Source organism: Gossypium raimondii, chromosome 11, assembly GCF_025698545.1.
Source record: "Gossypium raimondii isolate GPD5lz chromosome 11, ASM2569854v1, whole genome shotgun sequence".
Taxonomy (NCBI): domain Eukaryota; kingdom Viridiplantae; phylum Streptophyta; class Magnoliopsida; order Malvales; family Malvaceae; genus Gossypium; species Gossypium raimondii.
Window position 1 is genome coordinate 50,604,108 of NC_068575.1, and position 11,241 is coordinate 50,615,348.

An 11,241-nucleotide genomic window follows, 5' to 3' on the forward strand; every position below is an offset into this window, starting at 1 on the left:
GCATTTCGACAATACGTATGATTAAATATATAATAGTAATTTTATCAACATTACATTGTTATGCAAATAATGTTTTGATTGTGTTGGTAAATTTGAGTTTGACAATTAAAATTTAAGTTTTATCATATGTAAGTTTTTCCATTCTAAATTTGAATCTCACCATGTGCAAATGTCATATGTACATTATTTTATGTTATGTGTGACTCTATCTAAATATATTTTAACTTTTAATTCCTTGTGCTTTTGTATTGAGTTTATTCTAATTATAATTGACTAGATATATTTTGATTTTTGAATTGATTCTGATTCTAACTAATCAAAACAAATTTATTTTTATTGTACTCGTACTTATAATTTTTTAAAACTATTAAAATTATTATAAAACTTAGGATAGTATTTTATATTGTTTGATGTTTAATACTCAAATTACTTTTTTCCTTTTTTAATTATGAAAAGATAAATGATTGAGCAATACGTATTTTTAAAGCTATATTCCTCTCAAAGAGGAAAAATGTTTTCTTAGTTTTATTTTAAAGAAAACAATTTTGTAGTGCATAGTACCTCAAGTACCTTACATTTATTTTTTGAAAATAATCATCTCAAACAATCAAGTAAGAAAAATAATTCTCAAAAGCAGCTAAAACTATTCTGAAAAACCCTTTCAAGTTACCACAGAGGCCAAACGGCAAAAGTCATCCCGAGAATCAGAATTCATCAATGGAGAGTGAGTCAGGAGCGGAGGTTGAGGTTATCTTTAGATAAATAAATAAAATCCTCAATCCAATGAATAGGACTCAGACACGCAGAAACTCATGACAACTCTATGAAAAAGCAATCTGATGTTACGAGATCAACAACCCTTAAAGATGTGTCTTCAACTCATAACCGACTCACTCAATATTTATCCATAATTACCCCTACCCCTAGTTATAATAATATGTGTCCATAGTATCACATACTTAATTTTTATAATTGTTTTGCAAGGATTGAAATAGTTGGCAAGTTAAAGGGTCTCCTTCTCTTTCCTGCAGCATGGACTAACTTTTGTGCCAATCAAGTTTTTTAATAATTTAAATTTTATGATCAATTCTGGCGAACTTTAGTCAATAAAAAAAGAAGAAGCAAAAATACAGTACATTACTACATTTGTGATGACTGATGATAACGACAGCATAGATAATCAAAATTAATAAAAATGTGTTTTATTTAAACTATAATATTTGATCCATTATTAATACAGTTTTTATAGGGATATAGTAAAATAGATTAGTATTTAGTACACTAATAGTGTGTCATTTTTATTCGAAAAATAGCCTTAAAAATTTGTTATATGTCTCCTTTTTAGAATGTTTTTTTTGGATGCAATGAGAGTATATTTTACTCCCAAGAAGAAAACGTAGGTTTGAACATTAAAGACAGCATTGTTGAGAGGAGCAGCCATGAACTCTGAACATGAACTGTAAAATAAATATGCATACCATCAAAAATATTTATTTTTAATATTTTATTATATTTTTATAAAATGCTTATCAACACTTGACTCTCGTGAGATTTAAAAGTTCCATTGATAATATACCATATATAATAAAATAAAACTGTAATTTATCATAATGTGTAACCTTTTCATATTTTCTAATTGACATTTGCTGTAGGCACTCCAAAGACGTGTGAGCCTTCAATTTGATTTATGAATAAGTGCCAACAACTTCTGCATACAGTTAAAATTTTGTGTTAGGCACTTTAAAGTTTAGGGTTTGAGTCCTTCCTATACATCCTCTCCCTTAATTGTTAAGCTTATAACGTATAAAAAAATTAATATATTATTCAATATTCATTTTAACACACAAATTAAATAGCATCACGTGGCTTAATAAATGGTTGACATATCGTTTAGTAAATTTAATTGGACATACAAAACTTCAATTATTAAATTGAATATTAAAGATAAATTCAAATATCCAATTAAATTTAAGTATCAAATTTAAAAACCTCAAAATTAAATTAAATATCGAAAATAAACTGAAATTCGAAATAATATATTAATTAAAAAATATTGATGTAGCAAAATTGATGTTGATGTGATGGTTTGACTTGCTAACCCATATATAAATAAAATATATCAAATGTAATAATTATAAGTCCAACGTGGCTCATCTTTTGTATTCTTAATTTTGGGTCAAACTCCTAAAGATATATATATATATATATTATATAATATAACAATATTATTAAAAAATGAACTAAATACATTTATAATATTAAGACACGTTTTTTAGCAAGACTTAAGATTCTTTTATTCGCATCGACTTTGATTTTTATAAGTCAACATGATTTGCCTGGTAGTTGATAAATTCAATTCCAGATATGGACATTTAAGGGCGGTCGAAAGGGGACTAACATGGCAGAGGCTGGGTGTGTAAATTTCAGGTAAAACTTAATTAATTAAGTCGAGGGTTGGTTAATAATTTTTTAGAAGTTCGGTTAATGGTAATTCGGTTCGAAATCAATCAGTTAACCGAATTTAATAAATAATATTATAATATATAAGTATTCGGTCGGTTCGGTTAATTTTTTGAAAATATAAATTAATTGGTTGGTTAATTTTTTATATGTTTTATACTTGTTTTAACAAAAAATAAAAAAAAAACATATAAATTTCGGTTAATTTGGTTAACCGACCGAATTAACCGAAAAAGTTCGGTTCGGTTAATTTTTTTGAAAAAATTTCGGTTCGGTTAATGGTAGTTCGGGTCAGTTAACCGATTGAACACCCCAGCAGAGGCTCCAATTTCTCTTTAAATGAGAAATTTAACTTTTTTAACTCTTTAAAATTTATAAAAATTTTAAATTAGTACATAATAAAATTATATTTCAACTTTAAAATTAAAATTAAAAATAATTTTATTATTTAAAAATTATTAAAATAATAAAAGTAAATTTTAATTCTCAAAAATTATATAATTTAATTTTGACTTCACACATGTTGATACACTACTATTTTTGTCATAAAAGTTTCAAAATAGACCTTGATTTAATATATAATTGAATATATGAATTTTAATTTGTTTGCAATTATACACGTGAAATTCTAATTGTGGTTCCAAAGTATACTTGAAACTTTAATTTTGATTTAATCATACACATTTAAAGAAATAAATACATCAATTTATTTTTATATTGGGTAAATATAATTATTTATGTATGCAATATATAAACATAAAATGATGTTATATCAACAATTGTGTTAATAATTAAAATTTCATGTATACAATTGCACATTAAACCATAGTTCATATATAGTTTTAGTATTTATCCCATTCAATTTAGGGTAAACTACAAAAATAGTCACTTTTGTTTGCCTCAGATTATATTTTAGTCACTTATGTTTGAAATGTTACGTTTTAGTCACTTTACCATTAACCTCTGTTACCTCCCTAACGGCAGTCCTACGTGACAGTCTAAATGGGTTTTAAATGTCAATTTGGATGTCCTACATGGCAGTCTAAATTAAATTTATTTAATTAAAAACCTATTTTCATCCCAATAATTGGACATCTAAGTTGGCATTTAAAACCTATTTGGATTGCCACATAAGACTGTCGTTAGGGAAGTAACAGTAAAATGACCACTTCGTAACAAAACGATAACTTAAGTGACTAAAATGTAATTTGAGGCAAATAAAAGTGATTATTTTCGTAATTGACTCTTCAACTTATTGTATTAATTTTATATTATAAGTATATTTTGTTGTTTAAATAATAAATTATTTTAGAATTACAATTTTATCTATATATTTATATAATTAAATTTAAAGCTTATTTATTTTGGAATTAAAGTCGGTTGGCCAACTGGGACGAAAGGTCCTAACTAGAGGTGATCATGGGCTGGGCTGAGTTCAGGCCTGGCCCAAAAAAAATTTTAGGCCCGGGCTCAGGCCGGCCCAAAATATGGGCCTAAAGAATTGTCCAAGCCCGGCCTGACCCAGCCCATATTAAATTTCACAACACCAAAAAAGTATATATTTAATATATATTTTTGATTAAAAATAAAAAATATATATTTAATATATAATTCGGGCCGGGCCAAGCCTAGGGCCAAAAAAGTTTTACCCGAGGCTCGGCCCGTTTTTCAAACGGGCCTCATTTTTTTGCCCAAACCCATATTTCGGGCCTATATTTTTACCCGAACCCTCCTATTTTTCGAGCGGGCCATCGGGCTGAGCCGAGTAGCCCAACCCATGATCACCTCTAGTCCTAACCTTTGAATGGGTTTATTTTGATGGTCTTAAAGTTGCATCAAATAATGTCAAGTTCTTTTGACATTCTACCTTATTTATGTTTACAATTTTGTGTTTTAGTAATTCTTTGAATTGAGTGATTGAGAAATTAACCCATGACATCAATTTATTAAGTTTATTAACCAAAATTAAGTGATTTTTTTAAAAAAATAAAAATAAAACCATTGAAAAACAATATCATATTATTATATTTATTGTAATAGTTATTAGTTGAACTATTATATTTAGACATTAAACGAAGAATTAGAGAAGAGAAAGAAAAATGGATGCATTGCAAGGCGTGAACACGTTGCGTGGGTGGGGGCGGGCAGTGAACCGACAATTTGCAAATTGGCAGCGGCTCCCACTTATCCTTCTCCTTTAATTAAGTGCTGTCCCACTTGGTCGGCTCCTCTTCTTCTTTTGAAAATTTTTAGGATTGAATCCATTACATCATCAATTCCACGGTTGTAATTTAATTTAGTCGTTTTTGTTAAAGCCTGTGCAATTTTATTAGTATCTTTACAAGTCCAGCAATGTGATAGAATGAAAGCAAGAGGTAATAAAGACAAAGTTTTTAAGAATTAATCTTGAATACGAGGCATCCTATTCAGATTAACAATTTTCAAAATAACGTCATCCATGCAATGATCGAAGCCAAAAAAAGCCTCACGCGCAGCTATAATTTCAACCATCGTCATGAAACTCGAAATGCATCTCACAAAACTACCTATTTCGTTGCGCACAATAGCGGCGCATCCCATATGACCACTCTCGACAAAAATAATGCCGTCAATATTTCATTTAAGTTTTTCCAACAAACGTCGCCTCCCTCAACCGCCGGACACAAAATTGACTAAGAGGAGTGAACCATGCACCCCCAACCTGTTGGTAATACAAAAGATTATTTTCATTTGTGGATTGCAGAAAATATTTTCTGAATCTTTTACTATTTTTAGAAATGACACTACTAATTTACTATTTTGTCCTTTAGAAAATTGTATAAATAGTTCATTCTCTTCATTTTACACAGAACACAATAAGAGAATTAATTTCTTTTTATTCCATAAATTTTGATGTTATGTGAAATTACATGAGAGAAACTTTATCTAGAAGATTGGGTTTTAAACAAGACGTCTGTAGCCCCTCTAATCTAGTGTGGTTTCGCTGATTTTCTTCTAGTTTATTTTCTAATCAAATTTCCAATCAACTACTTTTGTTTTTCGATTTCGATTGCTTTTCGAGAAAAATAATACCAATTGTATTCCACCTTCTTTATTCACAAATATTGAAGTACTGTGTTAACTTTAGGGGGTAACGTCCATTACATGATTACACCGATTAGAACAGATTTACTTTTAAGGCAGTAATTCTCCCACGACATAGTGATTGCTTTATTTATTTACACTTAATTTAATTTCCTGTCAAAACTAACGATTTTATTTTACAATAATATATTTCCAAGATAATCAACACCGTAACATAATACACAAGCTGATCGACTGTCATAAAAATCTGTTTCCAAATGATCACATTTCTACTAAAACTAAATGCCCCTGAACACGCCTACTCTTTTCATCTTGCTGCTCAACCAACATGCGAGCAGCAAACTCCTTAACCGAATCATTGATAGGTGCTAAACCAATTTCCTACCAAGGGCAATGAAACAGAATTACTCATGGTGTCTCGATTCTCCACTCTCATATCATATTTAACTAGATAATAACCTACTCATAATTAAGGTTCTAAGTTCGAATCCAACCATGTGAGATATTTTTTTAGGTTTAAATTGATATTATAGGTTTTGTCATAATGTTTAGAACTATATATAACCCCTCTCCAACTTATAAATAAGAGGATAATGTGCTTCAGTGCACTTGAACCCATGACCTCTTGCATTAATAACAATGCCCATGCCAATTGAGCTAAGACTCAATCAACAATTTAAAATGATTTTTATAGATTTAATATAAAACTATAAACAATATTTATTTGTAAAAAGAATGAGTTTTTAGTCATTACCGACTATATTTTATTTAATTGACTTGTGATTTAACTCGGCCAAAAATTTTAAGTATACATACATATTTGAGAATCACTATCAATACTTCAGTATAAATGTCTAAGATAATCTTTTGTTCCATTTACAGTCTGCCAATTAAGAATTCTCATATGTACTATTATTAACAAATGCCTCGAAGATGTAGCTCTTGATTCTCTTAATAAATCATAATTACAAGAAGCAAACACATTAACGGTGAGTAGACTTGTTCATGGGTCGGGCCACCCAGCCCGGCCCGAAGGCCTGCCCGACCTATGGGAGGGTTTGGGCATATAGGCCATAAAAATGGGCTTGGACAAAAAATAAGGCCCATTTAAAAAACGGGTCGGGCCTCGAGTAAGGCATTTTTACCCTGGGCCCGGCCTGACCCTAATTCACTAAAGGACAAAAAAATCTATTTTTTAAATATTATTTTCTTATTGTTTTCTCCTTATTTTGCTACCATTTTACTATTATGTTATTACTATTTTATTGTTATTGTTTGAATATTGTATAAAACTTATTTTATTATTAATTTTGTTATTATTTTAAAGACATTTGTTAATTTTGTTATTATTTTAGAGGCATTTGCTTGTTAAGTTGCATCTATTTTAGTGTTATTTAAATATGCATATTTTTAAAATTTATTTTCAATTTGTTGGGAAATATTTGTTTTGATGTTTTAGTATTTTTGATGTATTATATATATTTTAAAATTATATAAAAATTAATATGGGTGGGCCGGGTTAGACCCGAGTTTTAACATTTTTGTCCAGGTCGGGCTTGGGCAAAATTTTAGGCCCATTTTTCGAGTTGGGCCCGAGCCTAATAAACAGGCCTAAATTTTTAGTTGAGCTCGGTCCGGCCCATGCACACCTCTAACGGTGAGAAATTAATAAATTGTATTATAAATCAGAAATTAAAAAAAAGAGTAAATTGTATGATAAAAGTTGTTTTGACTTGGGAATTCTCAAGTACATTTAATAAATCATTAAAATTTACATTTTAATAAAATGAAATATTCAACATTTAAAATTTTAAATATGTTTGATAATTTTTTTCAGTTAACACAAAAGATGGTTGGAGGCAATTTAAAACTAAGCGACGGTAATTCTATAGATTTCCGAGATATTTATAAAAAAATGTTGAATAAGATTAAAATGATTTGTTCTGATAAAACAAGATTAAATTCAATATTTAAAGCATAATTGCATTGAGTACACTTAACTTTTATTAATATACCAACAAGTTTTTAATTTAAATTCAATATTTGCAAATTTCTTTACTAAAAGTTAATATTTAAATTTTAATTTATCACTCGTCATTTATTTTTGGGTAAATCTTAAAACTATACTTAAACTATGGTTTCTTGTGTAATTGTGTATATGAACTTTGATTTTGTGCAATTTAATACATGAAATTTTGATTTGATCCAATTTTTGTAAATTGCTAACATAATTATTGATATAACATCATTTTTGATTATATATTGCATACATAAACAATTATATTTATCTAATATAAAAATAAGTTGATGTATTTATTTCTTTAAATGTGTATGATTAAATCAAAGTTAAAGTTTCAAGTACAATTAGAGTTTCACGTGTATAATTGCACCAAATTAAAGTTCATATGTACAATTGCACATTAAATCAAAGTTCATGTATAATTTTGAGATTTATGGCTTTATTTTTAAAACTCTTTTAATAAATTTACCATTTAAAATACATCTTTTTACTTATTATTTTCACCCACCAATGGATGAAATTTGATCCAATATTTATTAACAATTTTAAAAGAAAAAATATATAAACGTAATTTGTACAAATAATAAAATAAGAATTAAATTCAATGTTTTTGCATAGTAAAATAAGTAAATTTAGATATTTACCAATTTGCTTTCTCATTCAGAAGTATCAAAAGAAACTTACAGCATGTTTGGTTCGGTGTATTGACATAGTCAATACACCCCTAATCGGTGAGCCCCACCTAATCCCTCTCTATTCTGTCGTTTGGTTCAATGTATTGCTAATACGCGTGTAATCAATTACTTATCTAATCGGTGAAAACCACCGATTTGTATGTCTGACCCTTTTGCTCGGTTTAGGTCTTTGCATTGTTTACCCTCCTGTTTTACCCTTCCCATTGGCTTCCCCATTGCGTCTCCTCTTCCTTTTTCTGCCCTCATCCTCTCCCGACGTTTCCCAATTTTTTCCCTTCCAAATTTCTACTTCTTCTTCTGGTACGGTACGCTTCTTTTCTTCTCACATTTCTTTTCTTTTCTCCATTTTCTTTTCTCCAGATTTCTGCTTCTTCTTCCAAATTTTTTCCCTGTTTTTCTTTTCTTTTCTTTTCTATAAAATCGATTTTGATTTTGTTTTGCTTTTGCTTTTGCTTGTGCTCAAATTTGGAATATTTCTTTTCTGTAATGTTTTCATCGCTTTATAGCTTTGTTAATGTACTATATTTCATAATTTTTTTAGAACAAAAGTTCTTTTTTTTTTGCTGTGTTCTTAAACAGTCCTTCAGGAAAGCTAGTTCAGATCGAACACGCCTTGACAGCAGTAGGATCGGGTCAAACATCTCTTGGAATCAAATGTTTCTTTGTTTTCTTTTTAAAAAAGGGTTTTAGGATTTTAGAAGTAGTAAAAAAGTTGCTGATGATTTTGATTTTTATGCTAATAAATGGTTTTAAATTACAGCTGCTAATGGGGTGGTAATTACTCTTGAGAAGAAATTGCCTTCAATCTTGGTTGATGAAACCTCTGTGAGTATATTATTTAGTACCATACACTCACACTTTCTATCTGCATTTGAATTTCTAGATTTTCCCATGTTACATCAACCTCGGTGTCAATATGACCTTGGGTATTGGGTTTACCAAAAATTAGGGAATGGTTGAATGCACTCACTGCCTAGATATAGAAACATGCAATGCTTGTACTTGCTTAATTACATTTAGTTTTTGTTTTGAGAAAATATGTGAGGCTCTATGTTATCATGTAAAGATAAGCGATAATTGATGATGCTTTAGTTTTCTTTTCTGGTAGAATTAGTTAGTTCTTTTGAAGCAATTCAACTTTATAATGTATGAAGATTAAAAGCCTAGGGTATTCAATTTCTAGTTCCATGCTGATGATTTTTGTTAATTACCACAAAATATGGACATTTGATGTCCGATTTGAGTTCGAAAATACGATGTCGACACCAAATATTGGAGTTGTTTAGTTTCTTTTCATTCGCAATAATCTGGAAAGCTCGGTTATTTTGTTCTTTTAGTTGGAGATATATTGGATCGATTAGCATGCATATTGCATTAAAGCGCTTGAAAATTAAATCGCAATTATCTACGTGTTTCGCCAATGTCTTGAGCAAGTACCAGTTCATGTGCATCTATGTCATTGTTGACTTACCAAACAGGGGAGTTCAAAGGAGCACCCTAAGTTACTAACTTCACGTTTCATAAGTTGGTCTATCGTAGAATACTCATTTTCTAAATATCGACTATCCAAAGACATGACCATTTTTTGTTTCATGGAATTTATTCCTTTTTAAAAGCTTTCCTTCCTTTACTTTTTGTTCTATGCCTTGATTGATATATGAAGAATTCATTTACTCATATCCTATTTGTCGAGAATTTTTATTTATGATCTTCTTTGTCTTGTTATGGTTTTTTTGTAAGGAAGGTCTGTAAGTTGTTAACCATGTAATATAGTTTTTTTTGATGGTTTATTATTTTGTGCCACGTGTTGCTATATCCAACAAAAGAAAGGAGACTGTGCTTTTGATTTTGAAAGACGGTTAGGCATGTAGAAAGGTGAAATGCGTTTCTTTCAAAATACGTAGGTTTGATTACTAGGCTACTAAGTAAGTAGCTCATCACCATTTCTATGTTTTAATACAATTCTTTGCTGCTAATATAACTTCTATATTTCTTGATATATAGATTCACATAAATCTTCATATTGTTCGCAGTGGTATGGGCCTTGATTTTGAGTTTTGGTTGGGAAAAGTAGAAAGCAAAGCGAAAAGATATCATAGATTGTATAAGGTATTGATGGCTCTTAATGACGCTTAGTTTACTTAATTTCTAACCTATGTGCATCTAGGAAAAAATTATGTCAGATCAAATCATGGTATTGTAGCTTTGGTCTGTTCTATTGATCAAAGTTAATATTTTGGCCTTAATATTTTTGCATTATCTCGGAGTTGAAAGTGGAATATGAGAAGGAACTTCAGAGAAAATGGCAATGTTGTAGATCACTATTTTCACATGCCTTATGATCCATGGCCTTCTTTGCTATGTTTTGAGTCCGTTTGAATTGGACCAAAAAAGTGGAAATGCTAAATTGTGCAATCCTCTTGCTTTGATGGTAAGTTTGATGTATCTTTCTTTTTCTTTGTAGTGGTGTAAGGCCTTTTGGTGTGTCTCTACTGGTTGCTGGATACGATGACAATGGTCCACAATCGTATCAGGTATTTCTCATAGATAATAGTTGATTATATTTCTTAAGACCAAAATTAATGGTCTTCTTAACTGCTCCATTTTTGGGCATTATTTTTGTATCTCTTTTATATTACCAGGGTTTTGGATTTTTCTAAGCTCGGGTATATGTGCACAAGTCATAGAATTTTAAGTTTTCCCTTGGATCATGTTTAGGACGTGAAAGCAATTGGATTAACACAGGGTGATGCGACTATGGAATCTTCCCCAGTTTCTCAAACAACAGATCTGAGGCCTACTTTTTCAGATAATGTACCTAATCTAGGTAACGGTGGAAATGTTTCGGCAATGAATGTGAATAATAAACTGCCCACATTATAGATTTGTAACATTCTATACCCAACTCGATTGTCGAATTCGAGTTATGGGATACCATACTTGTTGTCAAAACAATTATGATCAATTTCAATTCAATTTAAC